The sequence below is a fragment of the Octopus sinensis genome, linkage group LG11, assembly GCF_006345805.1.
Source record: "Octopus sinensis linkage group LG11, ASM634580v1, whole genome shotgun sequence".
NCBI classification, from domain to species: domain Eukaryota; kingdom Metazoa; phylum Mollusca; class Cephalopoda; order Octopoda; family Octopodidae; genus Octopus; species Octopus sinensis.
The window spans coordinates 37,101,508-37,128,426 of record NC_043007.1 but is presented as its reverse complement, the minus strand read 5'-3'; the positions used below and the strand labels follow the sequence as shown (position 1 = coordinate 37,128,426).

Below are 26,919 nucleotides of genomic sequence, written 5' to 3'. Positions count from 1 at the left end.
GTTTGTCTGTCCTTGTTTGTCCCCTCTGTGTTTAGCCCCTTGTGGGCAGTAAAGAAATAAGAAACTGAAAGAAACCGGTCGTATATATATATATATGTGTGTGTGTGTGTGTGGTGTGTGTGTGTGTGTATCTTTGTGTCTGTGTTTGTCCTCCACTGCCATTTGACAATCAATGTTGGTGTGTTTATGTCCCTATAACTCAGAGGTCAGGCAACAGAGACAAATAGAATAAGTACTGGAGTCAATTTATTTTTGTTATATTTTACTCATTTCAGTAATTTGACTGTAGTCATGCTGGGGCATGGCTGCAGACAAATGTGATACCAGCACCAGCAGGGTCACAAAGTAACTTGCAAGTCAAGAAACTTGAGAGGGAAGGGGGCATTTTTATTCATTTTTTTATATTTTCTAAACCCCAACCAGGCCACTCCTAACCTCACTTTTATATTGTGAGTAGTCATATAGGTTCTGTTCCAGCTCCATTCACACTTTAACCCCTCACCTCTTAACATAAAACTGCTATCCTCTCTACTGTAGCCCCACTCAGTCAGAGGGATCTAAGTCTTGCAGGCTGCATGGTGGCCTTGCTAGTGTTGGTGTCTCAAACAAAGCGTCCTGTGCACTTAGTTAAGCTGTTGGCATTAGGAAGGGCATCCAGCCATAGAAACCTTACCAAATCAAACAATGGAGCCCGACTCAGGCCACTGGCTTGCTGGATCCTGCCAAACCATCCAAACTATGCCAGCATGGAATTTTAACATTACATGATGATGATGATAATGATATACAGTTGTAGCAAAAAGTTTGGAACATAGGTCTGAAAATTAGAATTTTTATATTAAGTGCCCAAAGTTATATTTGGTTGGAGCATATATTGGGCATATCAATTTTAATTTTTTTTAAATGTTGCAAATTTTGGCCATGACTGTACACCACACAATATATATATATATATATTTATATATATATATATATATATACACATATACCATCCAGATCATACTCACATGGAAAAGTGGGTATAGAATGATGATGAACAGAAAGGGATGTAACTAAATACCACAATGCATTTTTCATCCCTCCCAACTTAGTCCACTTCATGCATCAGTCTTATCTTTAGTAACTTAAATGTTGGAATGGGAAAAGATAAAATAATTAATATCAATCACCAAACCAAAATCATAGCTGTGGCCAGTACCCCCTGAATCCCGTTGTGGTGGAATGTAATAAGCACCATCTGAATGGGGCCGATGCCAGGCCCACCTGACTGGCTCCCGTGCCAGTAGCACATTAAATGCATCATCCAAACGTGGTCGATGCCAGTACCCCCTGACTGGCTCCTGTGCTGATAGCACATAAAAAGCACCATCCAAATGTGGTCAATGCCAGGTCCGCGTGACTGGCTCCCGTTCTGGGGTCACGTAACAAGCGCCATCTGAATGTCACCGATGCCAGTGCTCCCTGACTGGCTCGCGTACTGGTTGCACATAAAAAGCACTATCTGAATGTGATCGATGCCAAGGCTGCCTGATTGGCTCCCATGCTGGTAGCATATAAAAAGCACCATCCAAATGTCGCTGATGCCAGCGCCCCCTGACTGGTTCCCATGCCAGTAGTATATAAAAAGCACTTTCCGAACGCGATCGATGCTAGGCTCACCTGACTGGCTCCTGTGCTGGTGGCAATTAAAAAGCACCCACTACACTCTTGGAGTGGTTGGTGTTAGGAAGGGCATCCAGCTGTAGAAACATTGTCAGATCAGATTGGAATCTGGTGCAGCTGCTGGCTTTCCAGACCTCAATCAAACCTTCCAACCCATGCCAGCATGGAAAACAAACGTTAAATGATGATGATGATGATGATGAGGCCATTGAGATGATGTGTTACAGGTGAGATCAGCTGAGCAAGCTGTAAAACAAATGATTCAGTCTCGGAGGACAAGGGAGCAAAAAATAATGACAATAGTCTGATGGTGAAATCTGATGGTGTTATCAGGGCTCAGACTTTCTGTGCCTGAATGAAAAAAGATTAAGATGGGAGTGACAACATCAAGGGCTGTGTATAGCTGCAGCACAAGACCACACTATGTGACAAGGAGTGGTTGTGTCTGAGGCTGTTGACCACCAGCCATGAGAAAGGAAATATTCATTTCATTCATTCTATTGATTATTTTACTGAACATTCTAGAATCAACAACAAAGTGTTCCAAAAATAATAGTAATAATAATAATAATAGTAATAATGATAATAATAATAATAGTAATAATAATAGTAATAATAATAATAATGATAATAATAATAATAATGATAATGATAATAATAATAATAATAATGGGCTACAGCAAATATTCTGCTCAATACCACAGATTTGCTTGTCAGTTGTTTGACCTTAACCAGTTGAGCATGTCCCTTAGTGGCTGACGATATGTGCATTTCTGATCACAAGCAGAAGTAGTGGGGTAGCATCATAGTCATGTGTTGAGAGGGATTCTTTGGGGTTTGAATAGTTCACCTCTGGAAACATGGGTGGTTCTTTCAACATCCTTAAACAACCCTTATTCAGGGACCGTTTGAGCGGGATGGGCTACTCAACCTGAAGAAAATTCTAACTGGGCCCCACCTGCAAGGTCATGTGCTGTTTATCTTGATATGAGATCACCATGTCGCGCACATATGGTTGTGATGCATGTGCCTGGTGTACCTTTATCAGACGGGTAGTCATGATGGGTATATTGGGCTTCGTATATTTTACCCCAGTGTCACTTTGATGGCATGAACTGCTCTCTCACTCAATTATAATAATAATATAATAATAATAATAATGGTTTCAAATTTTGGCACAAGACCAGTAAGGTTGGGAGGAGTAAGTCAATTATATCGACCCCCAGTCCTCAACTGGTTTCTTATTTTATTGACCCTGAAAGAATGAAAGGAAAAGTTGACCTAGGTGGAATTTGAACTCAGAACATTCAGAGACAGACAAAATGCCATTAAGCATTTTGCCTAGTGCAGTAACGATATAAGAATGATGATGATAATGCTTTAAGAATGATGATAATGATGATGATGGTCACACCCATTGATTTCAACATACAAGTGTTTGAAGGAAAGGAGTAAAAATGAAAGAAGCTGCATTTGTGATGGATACATGAATGAAATTTCAGTCCAGGTATGGATTTTGCTATGAAGTCTACAATAGGGACAATGATGATTTTGATTTTGCCTGGGAAATGACAAATGTGTCTGTTAATCACACGATATAATTCTACCTACGACTATAGAGAAAAGGCCTAAAATTTTGGCAGAGGGATAAGTCGATTACATTGCCCCCCCTCCCCCACCTACTGAACTGGTATCTATTTTATTGAAAGGATAAGAGGCAAAGTTGACCTCAGTGGAATATGAATTCAGAACATAAAGATGAATGAAATGCCTCCTAAGCATCTTGTCTGATGTGCTAATGGTTCTGCTAGCTCACCGCTGCTGCAGCTGCTGATGATAATAATAATAATAATAAATGCCCTGATGCAGTACCAGACAGTGGCTCTCATGGCTTCTGATCTTAACTGATTGGAAGTGTTATCATGCACATTGTTTTGTCTTGGTATAAAAGATGGGCTACAGCAAATACCACAGATTTGCTTGTCAGTTGTTTGACCTTAACCAGTTGAGCATGTCCCTTAGTGGCTGACGATATGTGCATCTCTGATCACGAGCAGAAGTAGTGGGGGAGCATCATAGCCATGTGTTGAGAGGGATTCTTTGGGGTTTGAATAATTCACCTCTGGAAACATGAGTGTTTCGTTCAACATCCTTAAACAATCCTTATTCAGGGACCTTTTGAGCAGGATGGGCTGCTCGACCAGAAGAAAATTCTAACTGGGCCCCACTTGCAAGGTCATGCGCTGTTTATCTTGATATGAGATCACCATGTCACGTACATATGGTTGTAATGCATATGCCTGGTGTACCCATATCAGACTGGTAGTCATGATGGGTATACTGGGCTTCATATATTTTACTCCAGTGTCACTTTGATGGCATGCACTGCTCTCTCACTCAATAATAATAATATCAACAACAACAATAATAATAATGGTTTTAAATTTTGCCACAAGGACAAAGTCATGAAGCTGTAAGATGGTACATGATTAATTGAAAGCAATGTGAATAAGTTATATTTGATAAAGTAATCTGCAAGCTAAACGGTTAAAACAGGGGTTCTCAATCATTTTTTATCTATGGACCCCTTTGATTCCTATTTTACTTGGGTGGACACCAATAGCCATTTGATATTTAGAAAATCCTATTACATTTTCATAATTAAATATTATTATGACTTGTTTAAAAATTGTTAAAATATTTTGTGTATAGTAGATGTATAAGCAGTTTGTTACATGTGAACTTTACTGATCTGAAGCACAATTGTTTTCATGGCCCCTGAAAAATTACCACTGACCCCCAATTTCCTATATTGCATCCGTGGACCCTAATAATTTTATATGAACCCCAGTCGAGAAACCCTGGATTAAAACTTATCAAAATTCTTTGTTACTTTTTATTCCAAACTTTTTATTCTAGTTTAATAATAAAGTTATTTTGATAGTAATAATTCCTTCTACTATAGGCACAAAGACGAAATTTCGAGGGAGTCATCAACCCTAGAAATCAACAAGAACTTATTGTATTGATCTTGAAAGGATGAAAGACAAAGTTGACTTCAAAACGTAAAGAGTAGGATGAAATGTCACTAGGCATTTTGTACACTATACTAATGATTCTGCAGCTTGCCACCTTAACGATACACATGAGCTTATATAGTGCTCAGGTGCACTTCAACTCACCGGAAAAAGTTAATAGAGGGAATAGAAAGCAGACATATAAATAATGAAAGACATCGGATCTTTTTGGTTTGAACGGCAGTTTTTTCTAGCGGTGTCATATGAAATTGTCACCCATAATTATGACCCTAGTATCGATCTATTGCATTTCAATCTATTTTAGGGTTAGGGGTGGGGGGAAGGGTATCTTTTTTTCTTCACAAATGTAAATAAACCCAATCTGTTTCTTAAACGAGGAACATATTCATATGGCACAGAATGTTTTTTATCTCAATGGACGTCAGTGATTGGTTGAAATTGCAGAAATTGAAGAAAAAAAAACAACAAATATCTTACAAACTATAGAATTTTCTCAATAAAGCCAAGAGAAAAAGATGTTTTATAAACACATTCTACCAGTATACGAAGTTTAAAATTTTTAGTTACCTGGAAATTATGTTAAAAACTGCCATTCAAACAGAAAAGATCCAAGACATCGATAAAAGTTAGAAATACAAGCGCAGTACACAGAATAAAACACAAAATGACAGAAACATGAGCATTAAAAAAGTCAGGAAAGGGTGCATAGGCTTGTCAGGAGTAGTGTCAGTAAATTTTGGGAAGTATTTAGTATTTGAAAGAAGCAGTGTCCTGACAAACTACAAAGGCATTGTACCACCGAATCAGTATTCAACAGGTACAGATTTGATCGATTCCAGAAAGATGAAAAAGCAGAGTTGACCAATGAAACGTAACTTAAATATTGCCCTGATCATTGTTTGCTGCGCTTCGGGTTCTTTAAAAACTTAGGACATAAATCTGCAGGGTGAGGGGGAAATGGATTAAAATGACCCCAGTACTGTTACTTTATGTTATCAACCACATTAGAATATATTTCTTTATTGCCCACAAGGGGCTAAACATAGAGGGGACAAACAAAGACAGACAAAGGGATTAAGTTGGTTACATCGACCCCAGTGCATAACTGGTACTTTATTTATCAACACCGAAAGGATGAAAGGCAAAGTCAACCTCGGTAGAATTTGAACTCAGAACGTAACGGTAGACGAAATACCACTCAGCATTTCGCCCGGCGTGCTAACAGTTCTGCCAGCTCACCGCCTTAGAAGAATAAAAGGCAAAGCTAGCTTCTGTGGGACTTGAAACCAGAATGCGAAGGGACATAACTAAGGACTTCGAGACACTTTGTCCGACGCTATTTTTTCGTGAATGACACATTACACATTAATACAATATTTTCAATTGACCGAATTTAGATGAGAGGGTGTGTGTATTATTAATTCACCAAACTGTAGTACATAAATGCTCTCGGTTATTAATTCTATTTCGGAGGAAATAGTTGCAAAATAACGCCCCGCCCTTGGGTGGGATGCAGTTTGAACTCTGAACAAATGCAGATGGATAAAACTTGAAATGCTAGACAGCACATTACTTGATCCAGCATTGGAGCCATTCCTGCAAATCAATGAGTGAATGTGTGTGTGTGTGTGTGTGTGTGGTGTGTGTGTGTGTGTGTGTGTGTGTGTGTGAGAGAGAGAGAGAGAGAGAGAGAGAGAGAGAGAAAGAGAGAGAGAGGCAGAGAAGTGCACACATATATGAATGTGGGTTCGTGACCAACTTTTTCCACTCAAGGGTTGTTTTTTTTTAACTATTCCACTGAGATCAACTTTGCTTTCATCCTGTCGGCGTCGATAAAATAATTATCAGCTGAGTACCGGAGTCTATGTAATCGACTTACTCGCTTCCCGGCCTTGTGCCAAAATTTGAAACTAATATTTACACCGTATTATTTATAGCTTTTTCTACTTCGAGTTCGACCGTCTGGTAAGAGGCGCAGGCGTGGCTGTGTGGTAGGAAGCTTTCTTCACAACCACATGGTTCTAGGTTCAGTCCTACTGCGTGGCACCTTAGGCAAGTGTCTTCTACTATATATCTCGGGCCGATCAAAGCCATGTGAGTGGATTCGGCAGACGGAAACTGAAAGAAGCCTGATATATATGTGTGTGTGTGTGTTCCCCACCACCGCTTGGCAACTGGTGTTGGTTATTTAAAGAAACCGATAGAATAAGTACTAGAGTTTTAAAAAAAAACAAGTCTAAGGGTCGATTTGTTCGACTAAAATCCTTCAAGGCAGGGCGGTGCTCCAGCATGGCTGCAGTCAAATGACTGAAACAAGTAAAAGACAAATAAGTAAATAAATAAATAACCTGATGATTTTTCTCCATCATCGCCGGCCACACCGAGTTTCTTCTGAGGTGCGATCGATCCTTCAAGGTGGCAAAAAGATCTTGTCTCCTTAAGGGTCGCACACACACATACAGGTTAAAAATAATAATAATAATAATAATTATTATTATTATTTTTTTCTTTACTACCCACAAGGGGCTAAACACAGAGGGGACAAACAAGGACAGACAAACGGATTAAGTCGATTGCACCGACCCCAATGCGCAACTGGTACTTAATTTATCGACCCGGAGAGGATGAATGGCTAAGTCGACCTCGGCGGAATTTGAACCCAGGACGTAGCGGTAGACGAAATACTCAGAGAAGCGACGGAGTGAACCATCAGCTGACCCACCCGAGATACAATACAATATATATATAATAGATGGTCATATAATATATATATATATATATAATTTGAATCTTGGTGTTAGTATAGTGTTCGTCTTGATTGTTAATTCAAATTTTTCTCTGTGTGTGTGTGTGCGCGAGAGAGAGAGAGAGAAATGTATGTAGGTATGTATGTATTTGCATAGCTATGAAAGACACAAAGTAAAAGACAGAATCATAAGGTATGGGAGTTTGTTTTTCCCTATCGAAGGCTTTAACTAATTCTTACCTCGGCTAAAACTACTCATCTTGGCTTTGCTCCGATCTATTTGGTACTTATTGTTCTAAGGTGGCAGTGTGTGTGTGTGTATATGTGCCTGGTATCTTACAATAAAAGGCTCACACTGTCTTGTCCATTTGCAGTAGAGAGAGAAAAAAAAAAAAAACGAAGTCCCGATTTAAGGTTGAAAAACAACGTGATGAAAGCAGAGAGGAAGGAAGGGGAGGAGGGGCAGTTTTGACAGACACTGTTGTTTTCCCCCGAGTCATGTGTCACATTACTGTAAAGGCGCAGCACGTCCTACTGCACACACACACACACATAGAATACTTATAAAAACGCAAATATACTCAAACACACACATACATGCACACGCACACACACGTAGACACCCGCGTATTGTGCGCGCACACGCATACACTGAAACAATTAGAAACTCACACACAGAATCTACCACCATCATCATCACCACCACAGTCAAGAAATAAAAGCAGTTTCCTATCTATCTATCTGTCTGTCTATCTGTCTATCTATCTGTCGGTCTATCTGTCTGTCTATCTATCCGTCGGTCTATCTGTCGGTCTATCTATCTATCTATCTGTCTATCTATCTGTCTATCTATCTATCTATCTATCTATCTATCTATCTATCTATCTATCTATCTACCTATTTGTCTATCTATCTATCTACCTACCTACCTATCTGTCTATCTACACACATATACACATAGTGTCAAATCTAACCATTCAAACAAATAGCTACACATGCATGAGGTACTCGTACATGTGCTCCAGCATGGCAACAATCTCTGTCCGAAACCAGAAAAAAAAGTACATACAAACGTATGCAAATAACAGACACACACACACACGATGCTATTTCACATGGTTTCACTTACACGATCATAGTTAAACACACACACACACACACAAACATACGAACACCTACCTGTACACACACACACACACACACACACACACAGAGTATTGCATAAAATTTCTTTCTCAAGTACACTCACAAAAATACTCTTATTTTCACACACACACATACATGTACACACCTACACAGACATAAAATATATCGAGATTTCAATTGAAAAAAGACCACGAGAACCACAAACTCTTTTGCACTACACTATCTCACTAATTATATGAGACACCCACTCACAGCCGCACAAAGGTGTAGCTAACTCGCTCGCGCACACACATCAAAGCATTACACCACACATATCGTATCGCATCACCCTCTTTCATAGTCTATCTCTCTCTCTCTCTCTGTTGCAAACACTATCGCCAACACACACATACAAGCACAGACACACACACACCACCAATCCTTTCCCATTTACAAGCACTTAGACAAGGAGTCACAATGTGGTCGTTTGAACTGCTAGAAATAGAAACCAAAACTTCACTGATTCGCACCTAACAGTCTTAAAAAATGTAAGGTCACATGTCACATTGGCCAGTGTATTCGTAGAATTACAAATATTTTCTTTAACCCCCACCCCCGCCCCCCAAAAAACTGGTTAGTCACGAGTGGAACGCCTTTCAATAATAAGGAGGGGTTACACTGGATAACGTAATCTTAAATATACAATATCTGAAAAGAGAAAACAACGGAGTGGTCATGTCTGGAGCGTCTTTGATGATAGATCTGCTCAGCTGATCCGGAGCTAAGTTATCAAACTCAGACACACGGAACTCTACGTCCTTGAGTCACTTATGTAACTTCACAACGAACGAATGAGAGAATATATATTACTATAGGTGTTCTGTTTAGTTATATATATATATATATATATATATATATATATAAAATAAACCCATCCATTTACTGAACGTCGAAGTTGGGTCATCAAACAACGTATAACATACACACACAGTGACCAAGATATCGTAGTAGTAAAAGTAAATAGAATGTTCGCTATTGTACTCTAACGAGAAATTATTTCAGTAATTTCACATGAAACTAAAGGAGTGTCTGGTGAAAACGTGTTAGTGATAGAGAGAGAGAGAGAAAGAGAACCTTTAAGTCTTGTTTGTATTTACAAGTCGCATAACTTGACAACATTAAATCTGAAGCACTTGCAGAAAGCCAACATGCCTAAATGATAACGAAGAAGAAAAAAAAGAAAAATAAGTATATAGACGTAGGTGGGGCAGTGTTGGAAAAAATTTGCTTCCCAATCACATGGTTCTCGGTTCAGGCCCATTGTATGACATCTTGTGCAAGTGACTTTTCTATTATAGCCCTGGGCTGACCAAATCCTTGTTAGTGAATTTGTTAGAGGGAAACTGAAAGAAGTTTATTGTATATATATATATATATATTTCTTTATTGTCCACAAGGGGCTTAATATAGAGGGGACAAACAAGGACAGACAAAGGGATTAAGCCGATTACATCGAACCCAGTGCGAAACTGGTCCTTAATTTATCGACCCCGAAAGAATGAAAGGCAAAGTCGACCTCTGCAGAATTTGAACTCAGAACGTAGCGACAGACGAAATACCGCTGAGCATTTCACCCCGCGTGCTAACGTTTCTGCCAGCTCGCCACTTTTTGTTGTATATATATATATATATATATATGTATGCGTGTATGTATCTATGTATGTGTCTTTTGTTTGTACTTGCTCCCCGCAACCACCACTTGACAACCAGTGTTGTTCTGCTTATGTCCCTGTAACTTAGCAGTTCAGCATATGAGACAAACAGAATAACTATCAGACTTAAAAAAAAAAAAACCCAAAAATATGTACTGGGGTAGATTCATTTGCCTAAAACCCTTCAAGGTGGTGCCCCAGCATGGCCACAGTCCAATGACTGAAACAAATAACAGAACCTAAGAGAAGATATCACACAGGTAGCCCTAAAGTTTATGGCATTCAACTGAACAAAATGAATGCCTAAGACAGCTATGAAAACATTAAGGATTAAGAAAGTACCCCAACACCTGCTAAACCTGCTATCATAAGCAGTCTTTAAGTTTAAGATACTTAACCTAAATGAATGCAAGAGAGTTGAGAATGTATCAAAAGAATGAACCAACCCACACACAGACACACACTCCCGATCACTTAATAGTCACGGGTAGTCCTTAAGTTTGTCAATAAACTTGCAGGTTAAGAGATGATTTGTGAGGCATTTCACTTCACAACAATCTTTTCCTTGTTTCAGGCATTGGATAGTAGCCATGCTGGTGCACTACATTAAAGGATTTAGCCAAATAAATTGACACCAGTATATTTTTTAAAGTCTAGTATTATTTATTCTGCTGTTCTCTTTTTGTTGAATTGCACAGCTATGTAAATAGTGTAAACAAGGCTGTATGGTAATAAATTTGCTTCCTAACCATATAGTTCTGGGTTCAGTCCTACTGCATGACACCTTGAGCCAAATATCCTCTCTTCTGCAAGACACTGTGCCTGTCCCTCTATCTACTTTAACCTCTCAGCACCTGGCATAAAGAAACCTCCCTCAATACTACACACCCCCCACTCAGTTGAAAGGCCTTGTCTTATGAGTTACTTGGTGACCTCGTCAGTGTCAGTGGTGTGAAAAAAAAAACCCACCCAGTATACTATGTAAACTGGAAGAGCATCTAACCATCCCAAAGTAGACATTGAAGCTTGGCTCATTCCTTTGGCTCCTTAGCTTCTGTTGAACCATCCAACCTAAGCCAGCATAGAAAAAGGACATTAAACAATGATGATGTAGGTGTGTGTGTATATATATATAAATATACATACATACATACATACATACATACATATATATATATATCTTATTATATATATTATATATATCTTATTATTTTTATTGTATTTATAGTTGTGTAACATTATCTGCTTTTCCGTCCTTGTTTTTATATACATTCGATGCTTTCTTCCAAGGAATCTAATGCTCTTAGCTTAGTTTTTCCTTGGGGCTGGCCATATTGGAGCAATCTCAAGATTAATCAGCTGAAATTGCGAGGATAATCTGGTCTTGACTGAAGATAGAAAACTTCGAATGACCCGTCCTTGTTTTTGTTTTTTTATCGTCTATCTGGATGTTTTATTGTCCCTTTTTGTATCACTTAGTTGTCCGGATGTTTTGCATTCTTGTCCCATTTTGTATTTAATATATATATATATATGTATGTATGTGTGTGTATATATATATATGTGTGTTTCTTCCTACACCTTGATCCTTGGATCTTTTATATATATATATGCAGAAGATACCTGGCTCAGTGGTTAGAGCACCAGGTTCACAATAATGACGTAGAGAGTTTGATTCCTGGACCAAGCTGTGTGTTGTGTTCTTGAGCAAGACACTTTATTTCACATCACTCCACTTCACTCAGCTGTAGAAATGAGTTACAATGTCACTGGTGCCAAGCTGTATCTGCCTTTCCCTTGAACAACATTGGTGGCATGGAGAGGGGAGACTGGTATGGATGGGCAACTGCTGTTCTTCAGTAAACAACCTTGCCCAGATTTGTGCTTCAGAGGGTGATTTTTCTAGGTGCAATCCCATGGTCATTCATGACCAATCAGGGCCTTTATCTTTTACCCTGCACATGCGCACACAAACACATATTAGAATAAAGAGTTATTAATAAAGGATTATCAATTTGGGCAAACTACATCACAGCCTAACAAAATATTTTCAGATTAGTAAAGAACCCCAGGTAATCCTAGAGCAAGTTCCAAGGTTGAAGTCCATCACTAGTCAATTTTGTAAATCCATGGTTGCATTCCCCAGTTAAACTGGTCTTTTTCACAGAATGACATACAAGAAAAGGCATAAATAATGGACTTTACATATTTCTTTATTTATGCTTCTTTGACTTGCAGCTTTTTCAGCTATGCACTATAGATGCATTCAGGGTCCTGTTTACTCGTAGCTTGCTTACGAACTACATGGTTCCGGGTTCAGTCCCACTGCATGGCACCTTGGGCAAGTGTCTTCTACTATAGCCTCGGGCCGACCAAAGCCTTGTGAGTGGATTTGGTAGACAGAAACTGAAAGAAGCCCGCTGTATATATGTATATATATATATGTATGTATGTGTGTGTGTGTCTGTGTTTCTTCCCCCAACATCACTTGACAACCGATGCTGGTTACGTCCCCGTAACTTAGCGGTTCGGCAAAAGAGACCAATAGAATAAGTACTAGGCTTACAAAAAGAATAAGTCCTGGGGTCGATTTGCTCGACTAAAGGCGGTGCTCCAGCATGGCCACAGGCAAATGACTGAAACACATAAAAGAGTAGAAGAGTAAAGAGAGATCTTAATAAACGTTATCATCGTCAGAGTCCATGCACAGATTCTCTTCCTAGTATCAATCACCATTGAGTATACTGGATAAATTTTATTGTGACACTTGCACTTAAGAGGTTGGCATGTCCTTAAGACTAAATCATCCTCTTGATTTTATAGTGTCTCCACTCATTCGCCAACCACTTTACAGAATGTACTAGGTGCATTTTATTAAGTACTAGTGTTGTTATCTTGCATCCTGGAAGATTAACTGATCAACTCTACAGTGTGACTGTTCACTCAAGACAATGTGACCAAGCAGGTAGATAACAAAGAAAGCAATAAGACAAGAACCGAGATGGTTGCAAAGCATACCCCTTAACTACAAAATGATGCCTGTATTTGTTCATAGATTATTTAATTAGATTATCTTAAAGGCAGACCAGTGAAGATAATGGTTGAGCCAAAGAAAACTTACTGCTTTCTAAGTCTACACTTTGAAAGTAATTTGATCAAAACTTCACTGAAGCATGTGTAAGATGACGTAATTAAATAATTTATGAACTAGACGTGTGGCTGTGAGGTAAGAAGCTTGCTTCCCAAAAGCATGGTTCCAGGTTCTGTCCCACTATGTGACACCATGGGTAAGTGTCTTCTATTATAGTTTTGGGCGGACCAAAGTCTTGTGAGTGGATTTGGTAGACAGAAACTGAAAGAGGCCAATCATGTATGTGTACATACGTACATACATACATACATACACACACACACACACACATATATATATATATAATATATATATATATATAAATGTGTTGTTGAAAATGCATCTAAATTTTAAAAAACTCATATATATACGTGAATGGCATGTGAAAAGCACCATTCGAGCATAATCGTTACCTGCATCACCTTACAGGCACTTGTGCTGGTGGCATGTGAGAAAACATTTGAGCGAGGTCGTTGCCAGTGCTGCTGGACTGGCTCCTGTGCAGGTGGCACATAAAAAGCACCATTTGAGCATGGCCATTGCCAATACCACCTGACTGGTCTTCGTGCCGGTGGCACATAAAAGCACCCACTACACTTTTGGAGTGGTTGGCTTTAGGAAGGGCATCCAGCTGTAGAAACTCTGCCAGATCAGATTGGCATCTGGTGCAGCCATCTGGTTCACCAGACCTCACTCAAATCATCCACCCATGCTAGCATGGAAAGCGGATGTTAATCAATGATGATGATGATGATGATATATAGGTGTAGGAGTGGCTGTGTGGTAAGTAGCTTGCTTATGAACCACATAGTTCAGTCCCACTGCATGGCACCTTGGGCAAGTGTCTTCTACTATAGCCTCAGGCCAACCAAAGCCTTGTGAGTGGATTTGGAAGACAGAAACTGAAAGAAGCCCGTCGTATATATGTATATACATGTATGTGTGTGTCTATATGTTTGTGTGTCTGTGTTTGTCCCCCCAACATCACTTGACAACCGATGATGGTGTGTCTATGTCCCTGTAACTTAGCAGTTCGGCAAAGAGATCAATAGAATAAGTACTAGACTTTCATAAGAATAAGTCTTGGGGTCGATTTCCTTGACTAAAAGGCGGTGCTCCAGCATGGCCACAGTCAAATGACTGAAGCAAGTAAAAGAGAGTAAAGAGTATATATATATATATATATATATAATATATATATATATATATCCCCTACCTGACACATCCTCACTTGTTCGTCTGGCCGAACTTATCCTCTCACTCAACTGCTTCTCATTTGCTGGTGATTTTTAACAGCAGATCTCAGTAATGGCCATGGGAATGAGAATGGGCCCCAACTATGCGAACCTGCTTGTTGGGTACGTTGAGGCCTAAATATTCTCAAGTTTCATTGGTCCCACTCCCGAACTATACGGCAGTTATATTGATGATGGTATCGGTGCAACCTCACTCTCCTGCAAACATCTAGACTTTTTCCTCTCTTTTGTCAAACCTTTCCATCCTGCCCTCTTTCTAACACTTCTGTCTCTTTTTTCGACATTTTGGTCAGCATTCATCACTCCACTCTCACACCTCAACTTCTCCTCCTCCCACCCTAAGAACACCAAGCTCTCCATCATCTACGCAGGCTCTACAGTGATGACCATGACTTTGAGACTCAGTCTCAACTCTTGGCTCGCCACTTCCTCCTATGTGGATATCCCCTCGACACTATCCACACCGCCCTTGCCAGAGCATGTTCCGTGAACCGTACATCTGCTCTCTCCAACACCACCCTCTTCACTGTCACCTATCATCGACCCTATCATATCAGTGACTCTTCACCTGCACTTCTACCAATGTCATCTACTGCATTTCCTTCTCTCTCTGCCCTTCTCTATACATCGGGCAAATGGGACATTGCTTGGCTGACTGGTTCGCAGAACACCTCCAAGACATCCAAGTCAGCAATGACACCTCGGTGCTGTGTCATATCCGCTCTACCAGTCACTCTTTGCCACACCTGGCTGAGTTCGGATTGTCCCTGCACAGGGGCCATCCAGACTCCTGTCTTCGCAGTGAACAGGGATTAATTCTCTCTCTTCTCTCCTTTGTGTCACATGGGCTCAACTCTCCTCAGAGGAGTTAAAGTAACAAATTCACACACACACATAGCCACAGATAGAAATTGCCATTTATGCATACATACATACATATATTATATAGGTGGATTCAAATGTTCCTTCAGTATTAATATAAATAGTCTAACAACTGAGGTTTAGTTGAGCTTCTTAATGTATGTCTTCCTCATCATTTTTTCTCTATCCCTCCTGGACACATCTTCACCACAGCATTCCCCAACTTCCTTGCTACTTTCATTAACCCACACAGTCCAAGGTCCTTCTCCCCATCCCAGTTGACTACCACAACTGAAGGATTTCACGAGAACTAGTCAACGGGTACTCTGCTCATAGTGCCAGCGGGCTGGAGAGCCCTAAATGGTTCATCAAGATATACCTAGACAATTCAGCAGGATTACCATTATACTGTGCTATTTCTAAGCCAATGACTATTTTCATATTTTGATAATGACATTTTCTCTCTCTCACACACACACATATACATACATATATATATATATATATATATATATATAATATATATATATATATATATATGTGTGTGTGTGTGTGTATAATATTTGCAGTCAGCAAAATAGCAAATGTAGTATTAAAATATATAAATATATATATGAATTGTAACGAAAAAAGTAGTCAAAATTTTAAATATATCATTTAAATACCGAATCACCTTGTACATACATATACAGACACATATATACATATACAGATACGCATATACATATATTTATATCATACATATTATATATACATACATTCACATACACATAGATAGATAGATAGATAGATAGATAGATATGCGTGTGCATCTATTGTACGTCGTATATGCAGATTTGTAAACAATTCGGATGAAAGTGTCTTGTGCCGGCGTTGTTGTTATATAAGTACAAAAAACTATCCATTTATTGCAGGCAAGCCAAACAATGAGACAAGGGAAGAGAGACTGTATGTAGTAACTTGACGATCTAGACATAGCTGCTCAATGTCCCTCAATTCACACTTCTCCGTCCATAAAATAGGAAGGGGACATTGGACATATATGATCTTAGATACAAAATTCCAAGAGAAAAAAAAGTGGGATGGTTACATCTGAAACATTTCCTTTTCAAAAAAAAAAAAATTTTTTTCTAATACAAACTAACCTGCCTTGTTTGTTTATTGGTGTTATTAGGGAGGATGTGTGTGTCTGTGTGTGATCTTGTTTAATTAAAAATACAAAGAAATAAAGTGGGGCGATATAAAAGCAGTAACGAGAAAAATTAAAACCGAAAATAGATGTAATGTGACATTATTTATGAATATTTAAGAAAGTTTCGCCGTCTAAAATATAAAATGGAAGTGGATCGGTGGTGGTCAAGCAACGAGACTTCCTCTCATACGAAATCTCAGAAGTCCAGCAAAAATATATGAGGGAGGCCTAAATAAGAGGTCAATCTAGGAGCGGGAGAGTGAGCTTCGTTGGTCAGTTGTAATGTACTTTGGAGAGAAGAATAATAAAGCAATCAAGTAATGTGTGTGTGTGTCTGTGTGTGTATAAATATATGTATTTGTATGATTAAATAAACAATACAACAAAGAAAAAACGATACTCCTGTTTTAAAATAAATTTAAAACCTTTGTAAATATATAAACACATATCTAAGTAACGTTTGGTTTCTTCGCGATAGAACGTATATAAAGAGAGAGCTCGGCTCTATTTACCTGTGGTTCCATGACACTGTAACGATTAATCAACAAATCAACTGTCTTCCTTCTGTGTATGTGTGTATACGCTTTATTATTTTTTTTATAAGATGCCGGTGTAGCACTGGAATAAGTTCCGCATGATTAAAAGGAAACACATCATTTTTTTTTTTTTTTATTCTCTCTCATTGCTGATTATACTTGGTTGTCTAAAACATCGCACCCGATGTACGATGTATGCGTTTAAATATGTATATATAAACTTTCGGAATAACTATCACGAATAACATTTTTCAGCATATTTGACCTTTTATGTCCCACATTCTAAACATGAAATTCGAATTAAAAATATCAAACAAACAAGAGAAACAAACTGTTTTTCAAACTTCTTGACTATCTCTATTCCATCTTACCGTGCATTCGGACAGGAACCATTATTAAAATGAAATTTTTTTTCGCTATCTTTCATTTGATAATATTATACTTTCTGAAACTCTTGTAATTTACAGTATTTTATTTTATATACTCTTTTACTCTTTTACTTGTTTCAGTCATTTGACTGCGGCCATGCTGGAGCACCGCCTTTAGTCGAGCAAATCGACCCCGGGTCTTATTCTTTGTAAGCCCAGTACTTATTCTATCGGCTCTTTTGCCGAACCGCTAAGTGACGGGGACGTAAACACACCAGCATCGGTTGTCAAGCAATGCTAGGGAGACAAACACAGACACACAAACACACACACATATATATATATATACATATATACGACAGGCTTCTTTCAGTTTCCGTCTACCAAATCCACTCACAAGGCATTGGTCGGCCCGGGGCTATAGCAGAAGACACTTGCCCAAGATGCCACGCAGTGGGATTGAACCCGGAACCATGTGGCTGGTTAGCAAGCTACTTACCACACAGCCACTCCTGCGCCTATATATTTATTTTTTTTACAAAAATCCAAGTTTTTCAAATTCCCTAGCCCCATATCTTATCTTCATTGTACCTTTTAGACAGTTTTCAGTATTAATGTTTGCCAAACACACGAAATAACAATTCTTGTAAAAAAAAATTAAAATTAAATTCCATCTTTTAATGGAATTTTTATCTCATTTACTTGTTTTTCATCTCTTTCCTCGTGTTTTTTTTTAAATTCTATTTTACCTCTCACTTTTGCCAATCTGTAAAAACATTTCACTTTTTCTGTATGATTCAAAAATTAAATGAATTTATGAAGTTGCTCATGATTGCTGGAGCTGCTAAAAATATCATATTTAATCATATTGTCTGTGCTTATTAATTTTTTTACTCCATAATTATAATGTGTTTGTGTTGATAGCAAAATTGAACAACTCATGTCAATGTTGCTTTTTTCCACTAGGATATTTCAATTCATGAACAAGAATGTAATGATCTTCCCTGACCTCCCAGGAAAGAAATATTCACTTTGAAAATGTACAGACAAAAACAAATTAAAAATTGATATAATTCCTATCAAATTGAATTTTACATGCTGTTTTTCATTTCCCAGACGAGATAAAACTGTAGCTCAGTCACCCTTCATTTCAAGGCACTAAAATATTTAATTCTTTATTGCCCACAAGGGGCTAAACATAGAGGTGACAGACATAGGGACTAAGTCGATTACATCGGCCCCTGTGCATAACTGGTACTTATTTAATCGACCCCGAAAGGATGGAAGGCAAAGTTGACCTTGGCAGAATTTGAACTCGGAATGTAGTGGAAGACAAAATACCTATTTCTTTACTACCCACGAGGGGCTAAACACAGAGAGGACAAACAAAGACAGACAAGCGGATTAAGTCGATTATATCGACTCCAGTGCGTAACTGGTACTTATTTAATCGACCTTGAAAGGATGGAAGGCAAAGTCAACCTTGGTGGAATTTGAACTCAGAATGTAGCAACAGACGAAATACCTATTTCTTTACTACCAACAAGGGGCTAAACACAGAGAGGACAGACAAACAGATTAAGTCGATCATATCGACCCCAGTGCGTAACTGGTACTTATTTAATCGACCCCGAAAAGATGAAAGGCAAAGTCGACCTTGGCGGAATTTGAACTCAGAACGTAGCGGCAGACGAAATACCGCTAAGCATTTCGCCTGGCGTGCTAACGATTCTGCCAGTTCGCTGCCTAAGGCACTAAAATATTAGTGATCAGCTGCTGTCTTTCATTAGAGGGTATCTATACTTCTTGAGAAGCAAAACGCTTAGTGGTATTTTATCCGTCTTTATGTTCTGAGTTCAAATTCTGCTGTAGTTGACTGACTTTCATCCTTTCAGGGTTGATAAAATGAATATCAGTTGAGCACTGGAGTCAATGTAATCGACTTATCCCATTACTTAAACTTGCTGGCCTTGTGTGAAAATTTGAAACCAATATTTCTTGAGACGATTTCCATGCACCCCCAAGAAAGAAATAGGAGATGGTGCTGAAAAGTTCCTGGCTTTAAGGGTATCGCAAAAGGCCTAGCTGGAGGCTCAACCTTCCGAGTTCTTTCATAGGGCTTAGAAAAACTGAAGGACCGCTGCAATAAGTGTGTGAATCTGAGAGGGGAATATGTTGAATAAAATCACAATTAACTGATCCTCCTGTATTTTCTTTTAACAAAAACCAGGAACTTTTCAGCACCCCCTCATATTTAACTGGTTACAAAAACAAAGAAAACAAATAGGAATACTCTTTTACTTGTTTCAATCATTTGACTGTGGCCATGCTGGATCACCACCTTTAGTTGAGCAAATCAACCCCAGCACTTATTCTTTGCAAGCCTAGTACTTATTCTAATGGTCTCATTTTCTGAACCGCTAAGTTACAGGGATGTAAACACACCAGCATCGGTTGTCACGCGATGTTGTGGGGACAAACACATACACACAAACATATACACACACAAACATATACACACACATACATATATATTCATGTATACGATGGGCTTCTTTCAGTTTCTGTCTACCAAATCCACTCACAAGGTTTTGGTTGGCCCAAGGCTATAGTAGAAGACACTTGCCCAAGGTACCATGCAGTGGAACTGAACCTGGAACCATGCGGTTGGTAAGCAATCTACTTACCACACAGCCACAAGGTGCTGCAGCAAATGTTGCTATGATAAAGGGAGGAAAAAGTAAGAAAGTGTTTGCCCTATATTCTTTCATACATTTCAAACAACTGGAATTATCCTTTTATAGATAGCTTTTTTCAAAATTCCAACTTCATTTTTCATGCAACCACTTGTGTAAGTCACAGTCTCCAGCAACCACCAGTAATAGCTTAAATTCATTTAACTTTTGTGTCATATGGGGGTGCGGAGAGGAGAGGGGTGGGGGCTAAAAAATTTGAAAGACATGGATATTTGAAAATTTTTCCTTTTTAAAAAATGTGAATTATAAGTGTTTCAGAATGTACATTATTATAAAATGACAAAAATTACTGACAAAAAAACCCAAATCATTTTAATTATACTAGTAATTCCCAAAGGCACAATAAAGGGAGTTGGAGAAAGAGAGTCAAGAAGTTTGAAAGACTTGGATTTTTGAAATAAAAAAAACAAAAAAAAAATTAATGCGAATTATTTGATCTTTAGAAATCAGAGCAGTATAAAATAACAAAAAAAATGCTGAAAAAGACCTTTTTATTGATGGGAGCTATTCCAAAAGTTTGCCACCGGCCCCTTCTCACTATCACCACCACCACTCACTGGGAACATACACACACTTGAACTTATCACTCGTAGATGAGTTTGAAGCAAAATATGTAAGTTTTGTTTCTTCTCAAGCCATATCTGGTTCATAGGGCTGATTTCCCAGTTTCCTTGGCGTATATGTTCCCCACCAGTCCGTTGCAGGTGAAAAATGCAGGAGGAAAGAATGAGAGAAATTTGTGATGAAAGAGTCAGCAGAAGTTCGCCATTACCTTCTGCCGGAGCTGCATGGAGCTTAGGTGGTTCGCTCATAAACACACACATCACCCGGTCTGAGATCCGAACCCGCGATCCCTCGACCACGAATCCGCTGCTCTAACCACTAGGTCATGTGCCTCCACAAAATATATAAGTACTCCTTCATAACTATTCATAGCTATAGTAACAATTTTTACTCCCACATAGTAGCTATTATTGCTAGAGTACTATCGCCTGTCAACAGAATTGGTTACAACATTAAAGCCTACAAATTCTTTATTTGTAGGCTGCACGGATTGTATAGCAGCACGGATTTTTGTCAGTGAACAGGTCGCGGTCTTATAGCGACGAAAAAAGTTCTTTATTTGTTTTACTGATTCTTTTTCTATCAGATCGTATGCAGGAGCTATTGTCTTCGAATGTTTCTGTATATATTGGACAATTTGCCAAGAAGCAGCGATATCCTCTCCATTCGGTTGTCAGCTCTTCTTATAATTATATATAGACAAAATAATTAATAGCTAAGCGGCATTATGAAGCTCATCCATCTCACCGCCAATAGACAAACACTGCTTCAATTTCAGTAGTTTTTTTTAAAAACCGAACACGAACAAGTTTCAACAATTACGTATTCATTCTACGAGAAACAAAAGACATGAATTACCCCCCTCTACTCCGTTATGAAATTGTCTCCCTTTGATTTGTTCACTTAATCTTTGCTTGCCTTGCTCATCTTTGCTGTAAATTGGCAGCGAAAATTGAAGATAGAGTGGATAGTTTTGATTGTCTGTATCATCAAGAATTGCATTTCGTAATATCTGAGAACTTATATGTCATTAATTTTAGCCTCATGTTAATTTTCATCCAATAAGCTTATGATCAAAGGCATTCCAACCGTGACCATTGGTTGTCCCTAATTTTCAGGTGGTTTTATCTAAGACTCCGTTATCAAGTGTCTTTTTGTTTTTGTCAGGACGTGATTTGAAAGATGGTTAGCTGATATTTCTTGGATAATAAGCTACCACATGAAGGTAACTTTGTTGGTGGTTCAAAGAAGTGCATGTTGTTTCTAGTAGTGCCCTTCATCAGGAGAATGTGCTTTCCCTGCCAAAACTTGCAAAAAAAAAAAAAAAAAAGAGTTTTTTTTTTTAAACCCTCACCAGAAGAGAAAACTTTCTCAACATGTTTGAAATTCAATCTTGTAAAAGATTTTTCATATATTTGTTTAGAATATCTCGAATTAAATTACGTCTTGGGGGAAAATATTCACTCTGAGTTTGAGTTTGTATCATTTAAAAAGTTGTTGTTGAATAGAATTTTTATTTAATAATCGGATTCTTATTTGAAAATAATATGAGAAAAATCTTTTCAACATAGCCTCATCTCTTAAATTATATTCAATTTGAATTATCAATATGTTGTAGTCAGGTCCGGTTAAGCAATCCAACGGTATGCTGAAAGTTTGCCAAGTGACGAGACGTGAGTTATTGATCGATGTCTCCATATATTATTTCTTTATTGCCTACAAGGGGCTAAACATAGAGGGGACAAACAAGGACAGACGAAGGGATTAAGTTGATTACATCGACCCAGTGTGTAACTGGTACTTATTTAATCGACCCTGAAAGGATGAAAGGCAAAGTCGACCTTGGCGGAATTTGAACTCAGAACGTAACGGCAGACGAAATACGGCTATGCGTTTCGCCCTGCGTGCTAACGGTTCTGCCAGCTCGCCGCCTTCATGAGACGTGAGTTATTGATCAATGTCTCCATATATACAGCGTTTTTGTTAAACTGATTGCCTTGTTGTACACTTGGCCATGTGATGATGTATTGTAGAGGATGCAGTGAAACAATCTGGATGATATCTTACAATTTCTGAACAGCCGAATCCATTTTTGTTCTACATTAGATCCTAATGGTGGCTGTGCAGAAGAGGGTTTGGTAGGATTGAGCAAAACATGATAATTGTGGTTTCTCTTTATTTATTGTTGGTGGTGTTAAATGTGAAAAGGCGGCAATGTATGGCAAATGAATGTCTTAATGGAGACCTGCCGAAAGTTAGCGAGAAGATCAGTCAAAGACAGCCGCAACTATCTGGTCACTGCGTGCACCACCCTGAAATGGAAGCATCCAAATTAGTCTTGTGGAATCCACTTCATGGTCATGTAAGAAGAGGAAAGCGTTGTCACACTTGCATTCACAACTTTATTGCAGACACTGGCCTGGAATGTATCCAGGATCTAGAGGCAGTGATGATAAAATGAGAAGTGTAGCAGGCGGACTTTGTTGCTGCACCTCAAGTTGGAATCCGGCCATAATAATTATAGCAGCATCCTAGAACATGTTTGGAGCAAATGAGACTATCGATGTTGCAGCTACTTCCCACCACTCTGTGTGTGTCTGTGTTCATTAACTGAGCAGGAGAGACAGTGGTTTTAGGATGTTACTGCAATTATAGGAATATTACATATGTGTTTGGGTGTTTGGAAGTCTGTTTCCATGAAATGGAAAAGACTGAAAGTTTGAAGTTTGCTGCAAAAATGAACTCTGTCTCATATGTCTGGATGGTCCATCATTCTCGATATATATATATATAACTCACTAATTTATATTCATGTTTTTTAATAGTTACTTGTATCCTTATCTTATATGCATAGAATAATATGCTATATGTAAGTATGTTATTATAATTATCAGTTTAATAAATAAATAAGTTAACATTTTTAATGTCCTATATTTGATGAACCGACTATTGTTCTCCTCCATTTTCTTATATGCAATATATATATATATACATATATATATATATATATATATATATATATATATATATATATATACTCTTTTACTCTTTTACTTGTTTCAGGCATTTGACTGTGGCCATGCTGGGGCACCGCCTTTAGTCGAGCAAATCGACCCCGGGACTTATTCTTTGTAAGCCTAGTACTTATTCTATCAGTCTCTTTTGCCGAACTGCTAAGTGACGGTGACGTAAACACACCAGCATCTGTTGTCAAGTAATGCTAGGGAGACAAACACAGACACACAAACACACGACACACACACACATATACATATATATACATATATACCACAGGCTTCTTTCAGTTTCCGTCTACCAAATCCACTCACAAGGCATTGGTCGGCCCGGGGCTATAGCAGTGGGACTGAACCTGGAACCATGTGGTTGGTTAGCAAGCTACTTACCACACAGCCACTCCTGCGCCTATATACATATATATATTGCTTCAAATTTGTGTGAATGTGTATAGAATAATATATCAGTTGCACAAAGTTAAAACATGGTCTGGTTTTCACGTTTTTTTATTATGGTATTTCAACATTAAAAAAAATATATTTTGTAATGCTCAAAGTTAAATTAGTGCTTTCATACATAGAGTAATCATCAGATTTCAAATGTGTTTAACTGACAGCTGAGTCCTTGACAACTGTAGTACCTTCTAGAACGCTCCAACAAGCTGAATTTTTAGAATACGGTTTTGACCAATCTGCATGCAACTTAAACATCACAGTTTGCCAAGTATACCGATATTCTGTAATTTGCTTATATTCATGTGTTGGAGATCATTAACTTGTTATATTATTGTTGTTATTTCCATTCAGAACAGGTTTGAACATTTTAATAAAGCGTTTTCCTTTTATCTTTCTTCCAACCTCACTTGCATCATGTAGTTTGTGGGATGGAAAAATTAGAAACATTTTTTGATCACATGTCTCTAAATGTTTGCTCAATGGAATTTGGTGAACATTAGTGTTCCGGATTTGTTGTGTGTGGACTCGCGAACATTCTGATAATGCATTCCCTGTCTCACCTATATATAGTTCTTTGCAATTCAGGCATTTAATGCAGTAGATCAAATTTCTGCTTTTGCAGTTCATATCTGCATTTGCAAAAATCTGTCCATTTTTTGTTCTAATGGATCTACCAGTATGCATATATTGACACATTCCACATCTGTTATCATTACACTTGAATACTGTGAATGTTTTATCCTGTTTGTTCGTGTTGAATTTTGCCTTTGTTAATAGTTTCTTTAGGTTATGTAGTTACCTTTTGCTGAAGATAAGTGTTTGATTAGTTGTTATATTTTTAAATTTTTCACTTTGTTTTATGATTGACAAATTTGTTTTGATGATGTTAAAAATGTTTTCGTGATGTGGATTGTGTGTTGCTAGAAATGGTATTGTGTTCCTTTTATGGATTCGTTTTGCCCTAAGTTGTTCTATAGGTATCTCTTTTGCTCATTATATGCTATTTTCTATAAGTAGGAGAGGGTAATTTTGCTTGAGCAGAAATCCCCTGAGTTCTATAAGTCGTGTGCTTCTGGTATTTGGATCATCAACTATAGTACAAATTTTCCTAGCTAGACAGTATGGGATGTTGCGTTTTGTGTGTGTTGGGTGGTATGATTTGAAATTTAGGTACTGGTGTGTATCTGTGTTTTTGTAATAAATATCAGTTGTGATTGTGTTGTTTTAATTACCATTATGTCAAGAAATGGTAATTGTGTGTTGCTAATTTCTCATGTGAATTTGAGACTAGAGTGTAGATTGTTGAGGAGGGTGCTGAATTCTTCCAGATTTTTTAGGGATTTGGTCCAAATTAGGAAACAATCATCAAGGTAACTTTTCCATGTGTCCTTTATATGTCTTTTAAAGGTCATGCCATAGTTCTCTTCAATTTTGTTTTATATAGGTTTTGTTCCAAGTATCCCAATACAGAGTTCGAGAAAACTGGAGCAAATCATGTCTCCATAGCTGTGCCTCGAATTTGGAGGTAGTATTTTTCCCTTGAAAAGGAATGTATTGTTTTCAAGGATGAGACTGACCACGTCTACTATGAAGGGTACAGCAAATCTACTGGGGATTGCTTCTCTATGTTTCTCAACCCAATATTTTATGGTAGTAAGTCCCAAATCATGTGGAATGTTCGTATATAAGTTTGTTGCATCAAAACAAACTAACAGTGAATGAGATTCTGTTGTTTTGGGCAGATGTGACAGGAAATCGATGTCATCCCAAATGAAATTGAGTATGTGACTACTCAGACGATGTGTAGGACTGTCAGTTAAACACATTTAAAATCTGATGATTACTCTATGTATTAAAGCGCTAATTTAACTTTATGAGCATTACAAAATATTTTTTTAAATGTTGAAATACCATAATAGAAAACATGAAAACCAGACCATGTTTTAACTTTATTCAACTGATATACATATACATATATAGCTGGAATTTGCAAAAAAATAAACAAAACTAAAGACAAAGATGGGCGTGTAAACAACAAACAGATGTATTAGTTTAACACTCAGGAAGTAAGAAAGTATTTTATGTTTCGAGCCTATGCTCTTCAACAGAAAGGAACGCAGAAAAAACAAGGAGAGAAAATTATAAAAAGCTTTAGTAGCTAGCGATATATATATATAATGTATATGTACATATATATATATATATATATATATATATATATATATATTCACACACACACATCACTCTTGCTGCCAGCTGGCTGAGTTAACATATATATATATAAATGGACGGATGAACTTAGTGTAGGTTCAACGACCATCTAGCAATTGCACAGGCCCTCAGAAATTCTCGGTTGGTGCCTGGTATGCTGGAAGACGACTCAGAGTGAGGCACTCCTCAGCTTTTACTAAAGCATGTATTTTGGAGAAGGACAATCTGATATAAAGCCTGATATACGAGGAATGGCATTGGACGTTTTGGAGGATCATATCCCTAAAATCTC

At 38.0% G+C, this 26,919-nt stretch overlaps 1 protein-coding gene across 2 annotated transcripts in view; it reads right to left on the bottom strand.

Annotated features, from left to right (window-relative positions):
• The window catches only part of LOC115217032, a 29,026-nt gene extending 11,712 nt beyond the window's left edge, over positions 1–17,314 (bottom strand). The window contains exon 1 of one of the 2 annotated variants that reach the window (XM_029786583.2): positions 17,235–17,314. The gene's annotated coding sequence lies outside the window, so the exon portion shown is untranslated. Of the gene's footprint in view, positions 1–7,686; positions 7,848–17,234 lie in introns of those variants that run through there. The other variant, XM_029786584.2, reaches the window with a different exon arrangement.
• Between the last annotated feature and the right edge of the window lie 9,605 nt (positions 17,315–26,919).